This window comes from Sus scrofa, chromosome 6 (assembly GCF_054392235.1).
Source record: "Sus scrofa isolate SSC_HxYL_T2T_F1_AM1 chromosome 6, Sscrofa_HxYL_maternal_Yorkshire_Landrace_v2.0, whole genome shotgun sequence".
NCBI classification, from domain to species: Eukaryota; Metazoa; Chordata; class Mammalia; order Artiodactyla; family Suidae; genus Sus; species Sus scrofa.
Genome location: NC_139388.1, coordinates 157812857 through 157834105, shown reverse-complemented (window position 1 = coordinate 157834105; position 21249 = coordinate 157812857). Strand labels below are relative to the sequence as shown.

Below are 21249 nucleotides of genomic sequence, written 5' to 3'. Positions count from 1 at the left end.
GTGATCTTGTAAAAGAGACCCCACAGGGTTCCCTAGCCCCATCCACCACATGGACACACCAAGAGATGTTTGCTACCTGGAAGAGGGGCTTCATCTGACTACACTTGCACTCTGATCTCAGATGTCCAGCCTCCAGAACTGTGGGAATAAACTTCTGTTGTTTACAAGTGACCTAGTCTATGATATTTTGCTATAGAAACCTAAATAATTTAAGATATTACCTCTTTTCTCAGAGATCACTTTTTGGTGGTGGAGTTAGGGGAGAGAAAACAAACATTGCCTTATACTCAGGCTTGCAAGTGAACTTACTCAAGGACTTAGTGAGAAGGTGGCAGAGCGGGATTCAACACAGTCTCAACCCAGGGTCTCAGTTCTCAGTCAGAAAGCTGTGGTACCATTTCCTTCAGGACCAGGTGCTGGCATCACCTGCCCAAGCCCACCAGAGCAGCACCCCGTCTTCTTCCCTATTCATATAAGACCTGTTCTACCCTCCACTTAGGTCTCTAGACTTTCCTCATAGATCTCTTCACACTTGCTATAAATTGTACAGGAGAACTCTTTGAGGGTAAGGGCTGTGTCATTCTCAACTATGACCACTGCACTTAATATATGTTCAGTAGAAAATATCTGTTGAATGACTCTCAGGATATGATACATCTACTTTGCCAGATAGTGTAGATTAGCGCTCAAAATCCACCTCACCCTCCTTCTAGTATGCATCCCTATAATGTGGAGACTGGAAAGGTAAAAGGTATGTATCCTAGACTCCCTTGCAGCCAAGCTCTGGAAGTGATTAAGATTTGGCCAATCATTTGCATGAATATGAACTCTGGAAAGAAGTGAAAATGCTCATCTGGAAAGCAGATGAGCTTCTGCTGCTTCGGCTGCTTCTAGGGCAAGCTTAGCCATGAGGTTTTTGTTAGTTTGTTGTTTTGGAAGCATCCTCAGTGGAGGGCCCAGTGCTGGGTTGCTTGTTTTGTGGGGGTCAAGAGACAGGCACCAGGCATTCATTCTGCTGGTGAGAACTGCAGCAAGCAGAAGGTGGCTCTTCCTGGTCCTAGTAGCCCTGGAGTAGATTTGGAACCAAAGCTTCCATCCCATAGAAGGTCCAAGAAGAGACAGAAGATCTCTGCCTTACCCTGGACTTTGGGGTCATTTCTAAAAGCTCCATCAAAACTCTCTTTGTTCAGTCCTTCCAATGGTTCCACAAGCCATGTAAGGAATGTAAGCCCTCAAGAAAATGTGCCCTAGTAGTATTATGAGTAGTAATACGAGGCCATTGATGTAGGGGCTAGAGAGAAACTTGTATATTCCTTCAACAAATATTTAGAGAGTGGTGACAATATGCCAGATCCAGTATTTTCTAAGAGACAACAACACTATCAGGATTTCTGCCCTCACAGAGCTCAAAATCTAATGGGTAAGGTAGATATTAAATAACTAATTATAGATTGTATGAAGTGCTTTAAATTCTATACAAGTATATAAAGTGACCAATAAGAATAATGGCAGGTGAGTGTTCATTGAGACTAGGATGCCAGAGAACAAAGAAGGTTTGATTAGTCTCAGCCCTGAAGGTTGGAAAAGCATTAGGTTAAGAGTTGGGGGAGAACATTTCATGTCAAGGGAGAAGCAAGTATAGAGGCCCTAGGGTGAGATCCACAAACTCCAAGAGGACCACTGGAGGACATATATAGTAAGGAAGAGGAAGAATGATATAAGGTAAGGGTGGCAAGATTCAAAATCAATCAAGGAAACCAGTCAAGGAGTTTCAGTAGTTGTAAGTGAAATAGGAATATACTATAGGCTTAAATAGAGAAATAGCGATATGATGTATGTGTTAAGACATCACCTTGATTGTAGTGAGAATGGATTACAGGGAACTAAGAGTGAAAATAGGGAAACCAGTTAGAAGTTTTTGCAGTAGTCCAGGTCTTTGGATGGTAAATTTCAGATACTTTCTGCTACCTCACAATGTGTACTCTGGGGTACTGGGGCGAGAAGTTTGCAAACCACATTTCAGCTTGGCTAGCTAGTGACTGATTAAATTCTGCCAACAGGGTGAAAGAGGGAGCCTGCACAGCTGGAGGGGTGAGAAGGCACTGCTCCCTTCTTCACTTCCTGTCTCCTTAGGGTTCCTTCTGTGTCACTGAGCGATGGTTCTTTACCCTGGTAGCAGCAGTCCCTCTCAGGAGCAACAGTTGAATCCATCTTGCAGCAACACTCACAAAACCAGCCTCATTGTGCCCCCTCAGTGATACCAGGCCCCTTCCTCAGAGATCTGGTCCCTAGCCAGTGGGACCCCCTTCCTTCAAGCTCAAAAACAGCATTTCCAGCCAGGCTTACTCCCTTCTCAGAATCTAAGTTTCAGCTTCATAAGCTCTCTCCCATGTGTTTTTCAGTTTTAATAATGCCAACCTCTTACCTTGATGCAATAAAGGTCGTGTATGAAAAGTTCACAGCTAACATCCTAATCAGTGGGGGAAAACTGAAACCTTTCCCCTAAGATCTGGAATAAGGCAAAGATGCCCATGCTCACCTTTGCTATTTAACATAGTACTAGAAGTCCTAGCCAGAACAATCAGGCAAGAAAAGGATAAATAAATAAAAGGCATCCAATCAGAAAGGAAGAAATAAACTTATCTCTATTTGCAAATGACATGAACACATACATAGAAAACTCTAACAATTACACACACATACACACACACACACAATGTTAAACTAATAAACAAATTCAGTAAAGTTTCAGAATACAAAACCAGTGGTGTTTCTATATACCTACAATGAACTATCCAAAAGGGAAGCTAAGAAAACAATCCCATTTCCATTAGCAATAACAACAAGAATAAAATAAAATACGTAAGGATTAACCTAAGAGGTGAAAGACTTATGCACTTAAAATTACGAAACACTAATGAAGGAAATTTTAAAAGATATAAATAAGTGGAAGCACATCCATGTCCATGAATTAGAAGAATTAATACTGTTAAAATGTCCATACTACCCAAAGCAATCTATAGACTCAATGCAATCTCTACCAAAACCCAATGGCATTTTTCACAGAATTTTAAAAAAAAATCCTAAAATTTATGTGGAACTATAAAAGACCCTTAACAGCAAAAGCAATCTCAAGCAAGAATAAAGCTGGATGCATCACACTTCCTGACTTAAAACTACATTACAAAGCTATAGTAATCAAAACAGTATGGTGCTGGCATAAAAACAGACATATAGAAAAGTAGAACAGAATAGAGAACCTGGAAATAAACATATGCAATTACAGGCAACAGATCTTCAACAAGGGTGCCAAATCATACAATGGGGAAATAAGAGACTCTTCAACAAATGGTTTTGGGAAAACTGGATAGTCACATGCAAAAGGAAAAGAAGTTGGACCCCAATTTTATATCATACACAAAAATCAACTCAAAATTGATTAAAGTCTTAAACAGAAAATTTGAAACCATAAAACTCGTAGAAGAAAACGTAGCGAAAAGCTTTATTGACATTGATATTGGCAACATTTTTTAAAATATGGTGCCAAAGCACAGGTGAAAACCAAAAATAGATGAGTGGGACTAAATCAAACTAAAAAGCTTCTAAAGAGCAAAGTAAACAGTCAACAAAATGAAAACGTAATTGATAGAATGTGAATAAATATTTGTAAATCATATATCCAAAAAGAGTTAATATCCAAAATATATAAGGAACTCCTACAACTCAGTTCCAAAAATACAAATAAATTATTTTTAAATGGGCGAAGGCTCAGCGGGTTAAGGATCTGACATTGCCATGAGCTGTGGTGTAGGTTGAAGCCAAGGCTCAGATCCCACATTGCTGTGGCTATGGCGTAAGCTGGCAGCTGTAGCTCTGATTTGACTCCTAGCCTGAGAACTTTCATATGCCAGGGGTACAGCCCTAAAAAACAAAAAGAAAAGGAAAGGAAAAGAAAAGAAAAAAGAAAGGGGGCAAAGGACTAAATATACTTCTTAGAAGAAGGTCAAACAGCCAACAGGTATATGAAAAGGTGCTCAACATGTCTAATCATCAGGGAAATGCAAATGAAAACCTCAATGGAATATCACCTCACACTTGTTAGAATAGCTACTATAAAAGAGACAAAAGATAACAAGCATTGGGAAGGATGTGAAGAAATAGGAACTCTTGTGCACTTTTAATGGGAATGGTAATTGGTGCAATCATTAAGGAAAACATGGAGAATTCTCAAAAAATTAAAAATAGAACTACCATACGATCTAGCAATCACACTTCTAGATATATCACCAAAGGAATCAAAATCAGGACCACAAAGAGATAACTGCACTCCCACGTTCACTGCAGTAGTAATTACGACAGCCAAGATAGGGATCAATCTAAATGTCCTTCAACAGATGAATGGATAAAGAAAACCAACTGTACATATATAAATACACAATGGAATATCATTCAGCCTTAAAAGAAAGAAGAAAACCTTGTGATTTTCAACATCATGGATAAAGAACTAAAGGACATTATGCTAACGTGAAAAAAGCAAGACAAAGAAAGAAACACTGCATGATTTTTTTTTTTTTTTTGGTCTTTTTAGGGCCGCAGCCACAACATATGGAAATTCCCAGGCTAGAAGTTGAATCGGAGCCGTAGCCACCAGCCTACACCACAGCTCATGGCAATGCTGGATCCTTGACCCACTGAGCAAGGCCAGGGATCGAAACCACATCCTTATGGTTATTAGTTGGTTTCGTTACCACGGGGCCACAATGGAAACTCCACACTACATAATCTTAAATGTAGAATAAAAAAATTGTCATACTCATAAAAACAGAGAGTAGGTCAGTGGTTGCCAGGAGTTGCGGGGGGAGGAGGAAACAGGGTGATGTTGGTCAAAGGGCACAGAGTTTCAGTTATCTAAGATGAGTAAGTTCTGGAGATCTAATGTGCGTGGGGTAATGACAGCACTGTTGTACTCTACAGTAGACTCACATTTTGCTCAGAGGATAAATCTTAAATGCTTTTAACACACACACATGGTAACTATGTAGAAATGATAAAATGAACTGTTTTATGGTGATCACCCCCACAACATTATAAATATATCAAAATATCAAGTTGCACATCTTAAATATATACACTCCATATGACAATAATATCTCAATAAAGCTGTTTAAAAATGCTAAGCCTTGCAATCAGGAAAAGAGCAGAGCTACGTGTTATCAACGTGACCATGAGTATGACCCTTCACCCCTGTGAATCCTAACTTCTGTATCTGTGAAATAGGGATGGTAAACCTCTACTGAAGATGGTCATTGTGGGAGATGCCATATGTTGGGCATGTCATAGGTTAAAATGTCTTATGTAGAGACTGTTTAATTTGATATCATTCATTTAACAAATATTTTTAGACACGCTCTATAAAAGTTAGTGTTCTTTCTCTTTTTTTCTTGCCAAACCTCAGATGCCTCTGATTCATGACTTCTCCCATTCGTGTTCCTCAGGGTCACTTCCCTACACATTCACTTTTCCTCGCCCCCTTTTGCTCCCTCAAAACCCTTGACTGTCACAACATTAAGATGACAGCACTCAGCACAATACCTCACACTTGTCTGCATTCAATAATCACCTGTCGACTGTCCAGCCTCCTCTGCTCGCTAATTTCTCACTCTTGGCCTTTTCTGGTTCTTTACCTCCTCTGAAGACCTTTGCTGCCCAGTGCCTCATGACTGCGACAAAATATCCAGACAAAAATGCAGAAGAAAGGAAAAAGAAGACACTTTCCACCCACCCCATGGCTTCCTTCTATTTTCAAGGCCAGTGACACTAACAAGAGCTTCCCTTTAACCTTGGCCAGCTGGAGCCCTATCAGCCCTATCAGCTACCCTGGCTGGCAGCTAACACCCATTAGCAGTTGATTAAGCGGTAATTAGGGAGCCCAGTTAGGGTTATTAGCATTTCTACACTCCCATTTGTAAATCATAATTGGCTTGAGTGAGATGCAGAAGCAGCTGGTATGGGGAGATCCAGTCTGCAAATTCAGCCACAGCTCACACTACAGTACCTGCTAGGAATTCTTGGGAACCTCCTTAGGCCAGATAGTTCCTATATCCCCACTTGCCCACCTCCTACCCCACTACATGCAACACTATTCCCCAAACCTCTGGATCTCTCCTACAGTACAGACATTCAAATGTCTTCTCTTCTAAGAAAGGGCCTGGCCATATTGGCCTAGTGAAGAGAAGAGAGATTTGGAGTTAGACCTGGGTTGAAAACCCAGCTCCTGCCCTTACTAGTTCGGTGACCTGGAACAAGTCATTTAACCTCTGTATCAGTTTCATTATTGAAAAACACTCTTGTCTTGATGGAAGAATTTGTATTAATAGAAGAATTTGTATTAATTTTCTGGCAAATCAAAAGGATATTTGATGATAAAAAGATCAGTGTTTGCCCAGGTCCAGAGGAAAGGAGAGAGAGATGAATGGGTGGAGCATAGGGGATTTTTAGGGCAGTGAAACTCTTCTGTAAGGTATTGCAATGATATTATGCATTTGTCAAAAGACATAGTATGTGCAACCTGAGTGAACCCTGATATAAACTATGGGCTTGAGTAAGGAATAATGTAATATTGGTTCATCAGTTGTAACGAGAGTACCATATTAATGCAAGATGTTAATGTTAAAAGACAAACTACATCACGTTACAAATCTTAAGTTTATTGGAGAGAAACACCTCTTCTAACAGTGTGGTGCCAAATTGGAAATGGTCAGAAAGGCTCCAGCAACAGGAGCTGGGGGATGGAAGCGGGCGGGACTTTCACAGAGAAGGCACAGAAGCAAAGCAAGGGAATTATTTGACTCGCTATGGCTTTAGTGATTGCCTTATTTGGGGGAGCCCAGCTGGCCAGTTGTGATTGGTTGTCTTCTGGTTTCAAGTTCTTAGCCTTCATTTATAGGTTAGGTTTGGCTTTGCTTAAGTAGGCTGCCACAGCCTTAGAACCACCTCCATCTAAGGACCTCTTTGTCTAATTAACTGAACATTAATAATAGGGGAAACTCTGTAGGCGGGGGAAGAGGTATTTGGGAACTTAGTTTTTTCTGTAAACCTAAAACTGCTCTAGAAGATAAAGTCTATTCATTTTTTTAAAAGCGTTTTTGACGGATTATTCTTTATTCAAAGTTGCCTAATCCAGTTGTGCTTGAACTTTAAAAATGTACATGTGAATCATCTGTAGGTGACACTGTCTGGCCAGGGGAGGGCCTGAGAATATGCATTTTTAACACGTGAGGCTGCTGCTCCGTGACCTCACTTGGAGTTCCAGGCTCCAGACTGATAATCACTGCCTCAGTAAAGAAACTGGGAAAGAGCTCAACAAAGGTGCTCAATAAAGTGGGACAAATGTTAATATGGTTCTTCCCGGCCACACTTTAGGCCTGGAGAGGACCCAACAACTGGTCCCCCATTAGCTAAATGATACCCCAAACTTCAGGGACTTAGCACTTAAATAACGACGAGGTCCAATTTAAGAATAGAAGTGTCAGATAAAATACCAGGCTCTCAGTTAAAAATGGAATCTTGGGTAAGCAACAAATAACTTTTAGTACAAGTCTGCCCTGTGTAAGTATTTCCTCAAGAAACAACTTACAGAGAAATGTTTCTCTGCCATCACTTTCTTGTCTCTCCTTCCCCGTGAGCAAGTGAGCAGCAATGACTGTGTGAACAGAAATACTGAGTGTGTGCTTGCATCATCTCTACCAAGTCACTGCTAACACACTGCGCCTGACCTTACATTTTACCAAACCCATCCATTAGCTCAATGTTTCTCAAACTGTAAGGCACACACAGATCACCCAAGATCTTGCTAAAATGCAGGTTCTGATTCAACAAGTCTGAGATTCTGCACTTCCAAAAGACTCCAAGTAAAGCTGGTCTGTGGACCACACTTTGCGTAAAAAGGGTTTAGACCCCATCTTCCTAGGATTTGATGGCATGGGAAGAAGGAAAGTAAATAATCCTGGGTGGAGGTTGAGGCATCCCAATTACACAGGCGAAGGATAAAGCCTTAGATGAAGTGGACACTCTCAGGGCTGGGGGGACAGAGGGGGAGATGGAGAGAGAGAGGAAAGGGGGAAGAAAGAGCGACTCACCAGGATAGAAGTCTGGGTCTACCATTCTGTGCTCTGCCGCCTCTGCAGGAGGGAGAAATCCTGGCCTACATCCCACTGTGGTGTTTCACAGGCTGTACCCTCTTGGGGAAAGTCATTTGGCCTCTCTACATCTCAGTCATCTCAACCATCAGAAGGAAGGGTGATAACCGCTACCTCCCAGAGGCCATGAGAGGCCAAGGTGAAAAGGTCTTATGCTTTGTAACATGGTAAGATGCTAGTTATTTTACTAACTCCTGGAAACAGCTCTTTAAAAGTTTTTTTTGAAGTTCTTTACACCTTTTTTTTTTGTGTGTGTGTGTGTGTCTTTTTAGGGCCACACCCGAGGCATATGGAGGTTCCCAGGATAGGGGTTGAATCAGAGGTGTAGCTGCCAGCCTACACCATAGTCACAGCAACGTGGGATCTGAGCTGTGTCTGTGACCTACACCACAGCTCATGATAACACCAGATCCGTAACCCACTGAGCGAGGCCAGGGATTGAACCTCATGGGTGCTAATCAGATTCGTTTCTGCGGAGCCATGAAGGGAATCCTACACCTATTATTTAATCCTTACAATGGCCCTGAGAGGTAGGTAGTGTCATTTTTCTCCCGCTTTTACACTAAAGGAAACTGAGGCGCAACGAGGTTAAGCAAGTTAGCCCAGGTTCAGAGCTAGTAGAGTGAGATTCAGGCCCTGGCAGTCAGGCCTCACAGCCCAGCTTCTCACCTCTAGCTGTATTGCTTCTCTGTAGACATTATTCCACCTCTCCTGCTGCTGGTTTTAGAGATAAGGAAATTGGGGTTCAGAGAAGTCAAGTGACTTTCCAATGATCACGGAGCAAGACTATACATACATGAGCCACACAGAATCTTCTCACGCTCCCAAAGCAAGTGCCTGGTCCCAAGTGGGCCCTACCTCTCCGCCTTACAGGAATCCATGGAAGCTTCTCTCAGGTGGGGAGATAATCCTGTATATTGTGTCCTGCAGAGAGGAAGAAAAGGAACTTTTCAATTCCTTTCCTATAAGGCCAAGTGGGTGAGACCATGTCAGCCCCCGGCCCATTCCTTTCTACTTCCAGGCCAGCCACCATCCTCCAGCGAGACCCTGGAATTCATCCGTGTTGGGCAGACACACATTGTCTTCTTGAGACAAGAGATGGCTTCTTGACCTGAAGGTGAGCAACCTGACTTTATGTACCAGATGTAGCCCAGAATTCTAGCACCAGAGTCTGGCTGGCTACAGGTACTCAACAGTGATTATTTAGACAGTTTGATAGGAAGGAGAGGATGAGTCTTGGAATTCAGAAACCAATTTTCCATCTGCCAGTTTCTACCTGGGTAATAATAGGCAAATTTCTTCAGCTGGCTGAGTCTCAGTTTCCTCCTCTGCAAAATGAGGACAATAACAATGTTGCTATGAGATGTAATGTCACCATGAAAGTGGAAACACACTCTCAACTCCAAAGGGCTATACCCTTACTAACTATGATTATTATGATTGGGTCCAGCCTTTCCATTTCTCAGTAGAGAATGGCCAGGACCTCACCAGTCCCCATGACAAATGACCACACCAATCTTTCTAACACACTGCAAGCATTCTGTGTTCAGGCCTGGCTGCCTGTCCCCTGCATGGAATGTCACTCACTGTTTCCCCTCTTGGGGAAATTCTCCTGGTACCCCCAGGCTCAGCTCCAGTGCTGCCACCTTTATGAAACCTCCTCTCCTCGACTGGAGTCAATTCTTTCTCTGTGCTTCTACAGTACATACTTTTATTTTTATCTTGAATGAATGAGTGAATGTATTTGGGATTAGATACTAGAGGTTGAATGTTATTTCTTCTACTAATATTTTTTAAATTCCCCAAAGTCCATTGTTTATTTTAGGTCCACTTTTGGTCTTATACATACGTGCTGTAGGTTTGATCAAATGTAGAATAACCTATTCAACATTATAATATCATATAGAGTCTTTTCACTGTTCTAAAAAAGTCTCTGTGCTCTTCTACTAATTTTAAAACCTTGCAAAGCTGATTCACTGTCTGAGCCTGTCTCCATTCTGTGAAAGGGAGACAGGAAACCAACCTGAAAATCTAGGGTAGACACATATAAATTTACCTGCTGTGTGATTCCGTACCCTCAGGGATTTAATGCTATCTGTCTCAGACCTCTGGATAACAGTGCCCCAGATGTGTGACTTGCACCACAGGAATAAGAGTATATAAACCAATGATCCAGCTCATGAGGCGACCAGAGACTTGAACTCAGAGTCTTGCCTTGCGTGATGAACTCACATCATTTTGCCCTTGGCACACAGCCCTTTCAATTTCTGCTGTGGGAGACCAGCTAAACTTGTTTCTTAAGGACAAGGCTTTCCCCTGCCTGGCAAGCAATAAACTCAGCTTTGATTTTTTTTCAGCTCTGGTAATGTTCATAGTTACATCTGACAACCCTCATCTCCCAGGGTATGGTGAAGCTTAAATGAGTTTGGTACAGCGGCTGGTATGCAGTAAGCTTAACAATAAATGGTAGCTGGCGAGCAGCAGTAGTGTTGCTTTGGTATTGCTGTAGTATTGCTATAGTATTAAGGTAATTGCATACTTCTGTTTTCCCCTAGAGGTTCTGTGTGTTTTGAGAGTAGGGCATGTCTTACTCACCACCCACAGCCCCAGCACCCAGTTCCTGGCACAGGAATGAAAATGAATGGGATGGTTATTTTTAAATGATGAAGCACCCTACAAATGGGACTTGTGATTATTTAATAGGCAGTGGTAGACTTGAACTCAACCCCTCTCTGGTTATGAGGACACAGGGGAGAGTAAACTCAGGGATGAGTATTTATGAAGGCAGGTCTAGAATACAAAGAGAACCAGACCCACAGAGAAGAAGTGGTTTTTTGTTTGTTTTTGTTTGCTTGCTTTTTGTCTTTTTTGGGCCGCACCATGGCACATGGAAGTTCCCAGGCTAGGGGTCGAATTGGAGCTGCAGCTGCCAGCTTACACCACAGCCACAGCAATGAGGGATCTGAGCCATATCTGCAACCTATGCTGCAGTTCACGGCAACACCGGATCCTTAACCCATTGAGCAGGGCCAGGGATCAAACCCGAATTTTCATGGATACTAGTTGCGTTTGTTACCACTGAGCTACAATGGGAACTCCGAGAAGGTAAAATGTTTTAATCAACTTGACTCCAGCATGTGGGAGATGGGTCTACCTGATGGCAGATGAGGGAGAAGTAGCTGCCTGTTGGAGCCCAGAGCTACTTGGCTTTGGGTTGGGACTCAGGGCTGATGTGGTAGGGTGGGGATGAGCAGATGGATCTTGATTTACTTCCTGGATCACCTCCTGGGTGAGATGGGGATCCAGGCTGTGGAGCCCCTAGAATTCCTCCAGCAGGAAGTGGTGGCTGAATGTGCAAATGGCACTGCCAACTTAGGACCCCTCTCCCATTCCTGTGATTGAAGAGAGAAAGAGCTTCCAGCAGCCTCATGGTGGCCTGTCAGAGCTCAGAAAGTTGGCCAGGCCACTAAAGGGATGTTGTGATCTTGGCAGTGCACTTAATCTCCTTGTGCTTCAGAGTTGTGTGTCTTGAAATAGAGGATAGCAATGTCCACCTTGAAGATCGTTGAGAGGGTTATAAATTGAAAAACATAATGTATTAAAGATAGGAGTTCCCTGGTGGCTCAGTGGGTTGAGGACCTGGCATTATCACTGCTACGCATCTGGTGACTGCTGTGACATGGGTTCAGCCTCTAGCCTGGGAACTTCCATAAGTCTCAGGTGCAGCCAAAGGAAAAAAAAAAGATAAATTAACTGGTATCTATCACCAAAGCTAGGTATAGGATACACAAGGATGAAGCAGACACCTATTCTCAAGGACCTTATAATATTAGTTAAGTGGAAAAAGAGAAGGTGAGAGAATTACTGCACCGTGTGATATAAAACAATTATTTATCAAATGTGGTGTAATAGTCATTAACAATAAATGCATAACAGTCATATCCCCAAGCCATTACATTAATATTATTGTACACTAGTGATACAGAACTATTTTAATATATTATTTTTACAGCAACCCTAAGAGGCAGTTATTATTATCCACGGGTACAGATATGGAATCTAAGACATAGATTAACAACTGGCCATGGGTTGCAAAGCCAATGAGAGGCAGACCAAGGGTTGAGATGGGGCAGGCTGACCTGAATCCTGGGGCTTAGCTACTGCCCCTCAGCAACAGAGGCTTCCAGGCTGCACAGGAGACTCCAGGGTGCCCCGCCTCTCTCCTCATTCATTGGGCAGCCCACTAATACTGATTGACTGCTCTGTGTCAGAATCTGCCAAGCCTTGAAAAATTAACAGTGAAAAAGGCAAAAGCACAGTTCTTCCTGTGCAATGGAGACATTCTAAAGGGAGTAACATATGAAAATCCAAACACGTAGCCACCTCGAATGCATTCTTGGTAGCAGGCATTGTGCTAAGCACATTACAAATAGTATTTAATCTGGGAGACTCTCCTACAAGGTCCCATCATTAGCCTCATTTTACAGATGAGATAACAGAAATTTGAAGATATGAGACAGTTTGCCCAAGGTCCCTTAGCTAACAAATTACTAAGAGAGGATCTAAATTCCAGTGACTGACAAGAGAGTCAGACCCTAAGCTTGGGGTATCTCTGAAAGCTAAAGACCTCCTGGGTACTATGATGCAAAGTGCGAGGTATGGGAGAAAAATCTCATTAAGGTGGAAAGACTGGAGACAGCCTCTCCAAGAGATGATGTGACATTTAATCCAAACCTGGAATGATGAAAGTACTAGTGGCTGGGCACGGTGTTAGGTGTTAATTAAGCCAACTTCCTCATGATCTCCAGGACTTCACAGTCTCATGGAAAGAAGAAAGACAATGCAACAAGTAAGCACGAGGACCAACCTCTTCCCTATGTTCCAGAAGTAATTGGGAGGATCCAGGAGAGAGGGTTTAATTTTAGACAGGGAGGAGATGAGTTGTAGTGTCTTAGAGAAGGCTCTGCTGAAATGGCATTTGATGTTGAAGAAAGAGTGGGATTCCAGGTGGAGAAGGCTGGGGAGAACCTTTTAGGCAGAGGGCACTACATAGGCAGACTCATGGAGAGCACTGAAGTCTGAGAATAGCTGAGTTTACAAAGAGCCTCGACTGCCATGCTAAGGAGCCTGGCCCAGATCCAAGGAGGAGGCTGTGGTGATGGCCCAAGTTGTACTCATTGTGTGCCAGGCAGTGCTGTGGCCATGGGTCAATGGCAAAGTGAGGGAGCAGAGGCAGCCTAGGTGAGGGGAGAGGGGCTATTCCTCAGACTTGGCAAGTTTAGTATGGTCTCACTGGTCAGGCAACCCCACTGATGCTTTGGGAAAGGTAGCCAGTGATTTCTTAAAGATGAGACGTCAGAGTCCAGGAGGGACTGACTGAACTCCTGAACTGGCCACCTGCCTAGCCTGGTCAGCTGGATGCTTGCAGAATGGTCTAAGAAAGGTCTTGATCCCAATTTTGCTGAAAGTATGTCGGAATCAAATAGACCTGTGTCTTTACTTTTTTTTTTTTCTTTTCTGTGCTTTGGTTTCCTCATTGTATCATAGAGATAACAGTTATACATATTTCACCAGGTTGTAGAGGTGAAATGAGATAACTCACTTATTGTTGTGAAATGAAATAATTCAGGAAGGTGTTTAGCACCGTGCTCAATGCTAAATTTAGTCAGTGCTCAATAAAGAGGGACAAGGGGTGAGGAAGGGGAAAAAAAGAAATAGGTGTCTGTAGTAATGGGGCAGAGGGAGGGAGGAAGAACTGGATGAAACCATCTAAATCCATATCATCAATAAATCAGTAAGAGTGATTTGCCTACTCAAATCCACAAGTCTTTGGGAAACTGTCATTTTCCCAAAGGGGATTTTCTCTGATGAATTTCTCTGTCTGTGGGGAATGTATTTCTCTTTCCTTCCTCTTGCCCTTCCCCAAAGAAAACAAATCTAGGGGGAGGAAGCTCAAGTTGCCAAGGAGCTACTGTGTGCTAGGCCCTTCGTCAAGAACTTCCTTTTATATTCACCCAGCACCTCAGTTGGGATGTAAATTCTGTTCCGTCCATTTTCTAGAGAAGGAACCAAGACTCGGATTGAGTGCTACGCCCAACACCCCAAGCTCATGAGTGATGGATCCTGGATTCGGACCCATCTCTGTTGAACCAACATCAAGGCTCTGATGGCTCCTTCAAGCACACGTGAAGTTCTCCCTGGGCCTGACTGGTACTCACCGCTCAGATTCTGCAATGACAACAGATGGTCTTGAAAGCACTTCATCACTGAGCACAGAATGGTTTTCCCACAAGCGAGGTGGTTCAGTCGTATTAGCCCCACTTCACCCCTGAGAGGAGGCCACTGAGTTAATTATTTGAGCTATGAGCCCCTGGGTGGTATCATCTGAGGTAATGATCACAGCTTGTGGCTGCCACCCCGACCAGAGCTTTTGTTCATGATCTTCCCTCAGAGAAATGCCAGTGCCAGAGCTCAATTGCTCATTAACATGATTTGGATAATTTTCTCAACAGCCCTCCAGTGGAGCAGCTAAAGAAGGAGACTCTAAGAGCCCATCAATTCAGATGCATTCCCCCCCCCCTATTATTTCTTTCCTGAGTAGTGAAGACAGATCTGCATTGGACATCTGGATGGGACAGTCACTTGCTGGGTGATCCTAGCTTAACAATGTCCCCCCTCTCTAGGCCTCTTCATAAAAAGAGATATGATACCACGTGATTCATGAGATGTTTCAAGGACTGAACTGATAACATTTGCAGAGATGTCTTGGACTGTGCCCAGGGTTTTGGTGGTGGCTGATGAGCAATGAGGAAGGAAGGAAAGAAGGAAGGATGCAAGTAGACAGGTTTACTGAGTGCCTGTTGAGTGGCAGGAAATTATAGACAATATTTTATTTGATCCTCACAATAACCCTATGAGGGTATCGCCCTCATTTTGCAGATGAGGAAACTGAGTCAGAGATTTACTCAAAGTTGTTCTGTCAGTAAAAGCAATGCTTCCAACCAAATATGGGTGGCTTCAAAGTGTACTCTTTTTTCCAGTTTCTCTTTTCCTTTCATTCTCTTTCTCTCTTTTCTCTGTCTCTCTCTGTCTCTGACTCTCTTTCCATTCACTCCTCTTAGTCCTCTTCCCTCACTCTCACTTGCCCCTTTTCATCCTCTCTTTCATTCTTACTCTGACTCACTCACTCTCTTTCATTCCTGATCTCTCTCAGACCATGCTATTTCTGTAAATGACCAAATAGGAGAAAGGAAAGGGGAAAAACTGGACAAAGATATATGACAGCCAGAGCAATGATGAAAGTTCTGAGCCTTGGTCTTCCCTGTGGACTCTGAGCCCAAGAAGTGAAAATTTAGAGAGTGAGTGGAAAGGGCTAGGAGGGCAGAGTCTTTCCCCTACAGATTTACATACTGAGGGTCAAGGCCAAACCCAAGGCAAAATCCATCCTCTAAAACACCTCCAGGAAGTGAGACGGAAAAGCACAACCTTTTCTTCTTATTTCGTAGGTGAAGCTCAAATCTCACCTAGAGACTGAGTTCAAACCTCCAGCCCTGAGACTTTGGACCAAGCCCTTCACATCCTCCGAGCCCCAGTTTCCTCATCTGTAAAATGGGCATCGTAGAAACCTCCCTGCCTCCAGGATCTCGGTGAGGATTAGAGGCAGTGTCCTGCACCTGGCCTGGTGCATGGCAAGGACTCACACACGGCCAGTGCTTGGCAGTACTAGTATGGCTGCTGTCATGTCCCAGAATAAAGCTATGTCCCTGGTTTCCTCAAAACTCATTTCTTTGACATGTAGGCCTTTTGTAAATGTGAACTTTTCCCTTTCTGTAGACTTCCCATGGTGATCTGGCCCCTTTAACTACAGAGGTGTCAAGGAATCTTTGTGAATCAGCCATCAAGTGTAGGCTGCTTGATGTGACTGGGGGATTAACTTACAAGTGACTAATTTTTGGAGGTGCAATTTTGTACCTTCCCACCAGTGGCACTGGGTACTGTGGCTGGGTGTAATTACTGCTGATGAGTTTACTGAGGGGCTCATTAAAGTGTCGGTATTAATATCCATATGAATACTTTCAACAAAACCTTTTGTTCTGGGAGGAGGCGGTGTGGGAGGTAGTTACAGGAACTGTCCTGCTTTTCCAAATTTAATTGTCTAAATACAGTGCTGTCTCAGCAATTCAGAACAATTTTTTTTTTCACCCTCTCTTTCCTTTTTCATAGGGCTCTGCCAAAAGCCTACTTTGGCAATAGGAATGATTAGTTTGTGTTTCAATAAACTTGCTCCATCAGAGTCGCTTTATCCCAGCAGGGCACGGGGAGTTGAAATGTGCTCTCTTTAACCAGGGTGAACTGTTATTTATTGGAGATGAGTCTGGGGCAAGAGCTGTGGGAGTATGGATAAAGAGGAGCTTAACAGCTCATAAGCAAGTCTTCTTTCTTTTAGCTGCTGCTTTGGGCTACCCATGAATGTCAGGGTCACAGTCTCCCTAAAGACCCACCCCCTTTTCCCAGTCTGCTGAATTATTCATGGCTAACATTGCTCTGAGTGTTTGCCGTGGTGCCAAGCTTTGCTAAGTTAATTCTCAGAAGAACACACAGAACTATTATCAGTGGTCTCATTTTGCAGATGGAGAAACTGAGTCTCAGAGAAGTTAAGTCATTTGCCCAGGTTCACAAAGAAATCAAGTGGTAGCATCAGTATGGAAACCCAGGTTTGTCTGATTCCAGAGCTCAGCTCTTAACCACACTCCTCTGCTGTCTGCAGCAGTTTGATGGTTCCTGGCATCCCACCCTCAGGCTTGCATGGGGGTTTTAGAATTTTATAACTGGGAGGTCTTGGTTTGCCTGAGAATGAGGGGGTTCTTGTGATATGAGGCTTTCAGTTTTAAAACTTGGACAGTCCCAGTCAAACCAGGATGAGCTGGTCATCTCCTACAGCTGTCAGGTTGGCCAAAGAGGTAAGAGGTGCAAAAGCTTCCAGACTAGGATGAGGACTCAATACCTCTTCCTCTCTAAATATGTGGATGAGGAAACTCTGGGAGAGGGGTCATGACTTACCCAAGGTCACACAGCTCTTTAGTAGACAGAGCAGGAAATGGAAAATAGATCTTAATATTTTCATGCCATTTCTTTCCTCCAATGAGTGAAGCTGCAGAATTTAAGTCAAGTAGCATTTATTGAGCTCTGGGCTGTGGCAAGCAGCTGGGCTGTGGCTTAGCAAAAGCCCAAGAGAAATAGGAAGCTTCTAAGCAGTGCTGTCTAATGGAAACCTCCATGATGCTAAAAATGTTCAGTATCTGTGCTGCCCAATATGGCGTTGCCTAGCCCTGTGTGGCTAGTGTGACTGAGAAAGTGAATTTTATTGAATATTAATGTAACAGCCACTTATGGCAAGTGGCTACTGTATAGCACAGATCAAACAAATATGATTAGTGTTTCAGAGACATTTTCTTTCTCTAAGAGAACAGATTCGATAGTGGGTTCACTCTTGAAGATGAAATCATTTCTTGTTTTTAAAGCGAAGGGACGATGGGAACAGAAAGGAAGTACCATGTAAGGATGGCACCCTGGGTGCCAGGACTAAAGTAAACATTAACTCCCGTGTTGTGGAGGACCGTGGCCAGCGATGCTGTGTTTCTAACTGGCTTCCAAGTGATGCCAACGCTTCTGGTTTAGAGACCCCACTAGGTAGCAAAACCCTGTCTCTCTTAAAAAGCAAAACTTCCTCCCTTCCTTCCACTGCCAAGAAACACTTACAAGATACCTATGGAGAGGAAGAGACATTACCAGTTGTTAAGAAATTATGAAAACTCTGAGGAAGAGAGAGTTCCCTTGTGGACTTGAAAGAGGACACCTCTACCACTGGAGCTTTGAGGGCCAATCACACATCAGTTTCATCAAATGCTACAAAATCAACCAGGAAAGGATGGGGACACAAAGAACGTGTACTTCGGAATGAGGCCAGTTTGGGAAGGATCTCACCTCTGCTCCTTACCATCAATGTGACCTCATGCAAACCGCCACCCTCTGTTCATCCTTCTGAGCTTCCAGTTTCACCCTCCACCCTGGGGAAAATGAGGGTGTAATTCTTGGTGATGGAGATGGTGGAAGAGAAATCACGTGTGTCAAGCGCTTGACTGAGCACACACTTCACGTGGCTTCCTCCTTCCCTCTCTCCCTCCTTCTCACGTCTCCTTTTTCTCTCACATCTCTGGGAGGTCTCCTCCAAAGGCCACTCTGAAGGGTAGAGAGACAATGGCATCTGGACTCAGGTCGATCCATTTAGTCTTCATCCCAGTTGGCCACTTTCGCCTATGAGCTCCAGCCAGGCCAGGAGTTCCATGCAAGGCTAGGACCCACTACTTCTTTTTACCTAGCACAGAAATTTCTTCATGCCCTCTTCACCATCTTATCTCTGTATGGATTGGAAACACAGAGAAGATGGGGGAGGATGAGAAAGAGAGAGAGAGAAGAAGGGAGAGAGACGGGGGGAGAGAAGGTGGGGGAGAGAGAGGAGGAGAGAGAGAGAGGAAGAGGGGGGGATAGAGAGGGGGAGGGAGGGAGCCAGAGAGAGAAAGGGAGAGAAGGAGGGGGAGACTGAGGGAGTGAGAGAGAGAAAAACATGTCTAATCACTAAATTGGGTCTGTGCTGAAATCCAAATAAATTAAGTTTTAAAGAAACGAAGTATGTGATTTCCTTGACAGGAAGTGGAGTTCACATGAAGGGCCCATGTTTTAAATGACTGTGATGACTTTTTGTTTGCACCTCCGAAGAGTCTTAGCAGCAAGACTAGAATGTTATTCTAAGAAGAGGGCAACTTTCTTCAGCAACTGTCCCCCTGGAGGGATGGTGACCCTACACTCCATTTTCCAACGTTCATCTTTCCCACGTCCCTGGTGGGGGTGAGGGGGTCTCTTCACCAGGGTCCATCAGACTCCCAGCCAGCTGACTGGCTGGACTAGTCATTCGAACCCTCCTGGTTGTCTATGACCTGTCTGAGCCACCTACTGAACTGTAACCTGCTGGGTTAGCTATGTACTACCCCTGGCAGTGTTTGGCATACACTTAGAGTTCAATAAATATTTGTTAAACATTTATTGAGTTCATTGTTTTGATAATCCCTAGGACAGTAGATTGCAGTATTGATTCCAATTCTTCAATCCATACTACCCTACATCTCTGCCATGGCTAAGCTCCTGCTACGCCCCTTCCCCCCCGCCCCCAGAGTTTCTGATGCTATAGGTCTGGGGTGACGCCAGAAAAATCTCAACTATAAAAAGGGCTTAAGAAAAAGCTCCAAAGCATGCATTCTTCTTTAACACCAAAGGAAAAAAGAAAGAAGACCCGTCTTGATGAGCTTCCTATTTCTTTTTCTATGATAAACTTGCAAAGAAGACTAGATTAAGATAAAAGTTGGACAAAGGCCACCCAGAAAGGAGAGCTCAGCTTTTAACGGTCCCTCAGCCTACATCTGATTAAGGACTGCCCTGTGACTGGAAAGCGTTTCTCCTCCCAGGCCCCGCTGGACCCAGATGCTCCCAGGCTGCACCCCAGGCCTCACAGGGCTGGGCCTTTTCAGGGTCCGGGGTCCAGGTTGGGGGCCTGGGGATGCTGAGCTCCTGTCACCTCCCTCTCCTCCCAGCCTCCTTCCTTCCTTCTCTCCTGGCAGCAACTGTATCCTGTTGCTCTGAGCAAGGGCCCACAAGAAAGGCCAGTGGCAAGTTATTGTGCTGGGAATGAAGACAAATGAATCCCTTTTCTGTAGGGCTCCTGGCATCCGGTGGGAGGAAGGAAAGGACAATGCTTGGAGGGAGCTGGCTGGGCTGACCCCCTCCTGTTGGCTCTCCCCTCCCCTTTCCGGTGCAGCGTTTGTCAGCCCCAAAGCCTCCACTTCCTGAGCAATCATTAGATGCACGCGTGAGGTATGTGGTTCCCCAGTGCCCAGGCAGATTCCTGGCCCAGCCTCAGGAAGTGCAGGCAGAGTCCTGGGCTGGGACCCTGAAACGGAGAGAGTCTTGGCGGCTTCTCACCCCCCCTGCTACCCTGACTACTGCCAAATCACTTCCCATCCCTGGGCCTCTGTTTGGCATGCTTATAAGTGCCTTCTGTCTGCCTGAAACTGCTGTCTGCATCAGTGCTTCCCAAACCTCCGTGGGCACCAGAATCCCCTGGAGGGGGGCTTGGGAGCCTTGCACTCTGAATGCGCCAATCCTGCGTCTGGGCACACAGAGCAGACATTTCATCACTGGAAACGTTCTGGGATGACGCCCGGCCCCCTAGATGAAAGGATTCTCTCTCCCCTCACCTGGCTCTTTTCTAACTCTTTCCAATGAATTGGTACATGAGAGGTTGGAGGCACAGGGATTCCAGAAGTGCTAAGAGGTTGGGCAGAGACACAGGATGTTTTTAGGGAGTGCCTTGGGTTCAACACCTGTGGAAGAGGGCAAGGGCAAAAGTGGGACTAGCCAAGTGAGAAGGCACTCCACAGATGCCGAAAGTTAGGTCGGGATGACCAAGTCTCAGCACCCCTGAATCAAGCCGTCACTGGATTGGGCAGCCCCAGGAAGGGCTGTGACCTTTGCGGGCGGCTGGGGGGCAGTGGTTTTCCACAGCTGAAGCATCTGTGAGGGCTGTCTGTCTGCCCATGGCACTCCCAGCAGCTGGAGTCTTTAATGACCAGTTCTTCAGCCAAAGGGGATCTGGGTGGTTTAACACAGCATCCACCCAAATGTGGAAGGGCAATTCTGATGAAATGACATAAAGAACCAATGAATGTTTTTGAAGATGAGTAGTCAATGATTATGTTTTAAACCCCTGATCTTTCTAGGGCATTTTATATTTTTCGAAACATTCTCCCATATAAAAGCTTATTTATGATTTCCATTCTGGGTTCTGCAGGCAGGCTGGAGAGCCCTATGTTCTAAAGGAAAAAGCACTGGATTTGGGGCAAGTGAGAATGCCCGAATCCCAGTTCTGCCACTGTTTGGCTGGGAGTCCCTGAGCAAGGTTCTCCTGTTTTCTGGGTCTACTCTGTGAAAAGGAAATGAT

At 44.3% G+C, this 21249-nt stretch overlaps 1 long non-coding RNA gene across 3 annotated transcripts in view; it reads left to right on the top strand.

Annotated features, from left to right (window-relative positions):
• The window catches only part of LOC146402933 (uncharacterized), a 71263-nt gene that overhangs the window by 13890 nt on the left and 36124 nt on the right, over nucleotides 1–21249 (top strand). Inside the window, exons 2-4 of one of the 3 annotated variants that reach the window (XR_014808148.1) lie at nucleotides 8187–8365; nucleotides 9220–9315; nucleotides 15704–19296. This is a non-coding gene — a long non-coding RNA (uncharacterized LOC146402933). Of the gene's footprint in view, nucleotides 1–8186; nucleotides 8366–9219; nucleotides 9316–14258; nucleotides 19297–21249 lie in introns of those variants that run through there. The other 2 variants (XR_014808147.1, XR_014808146.1) reach the window with 2 other exon arrangements.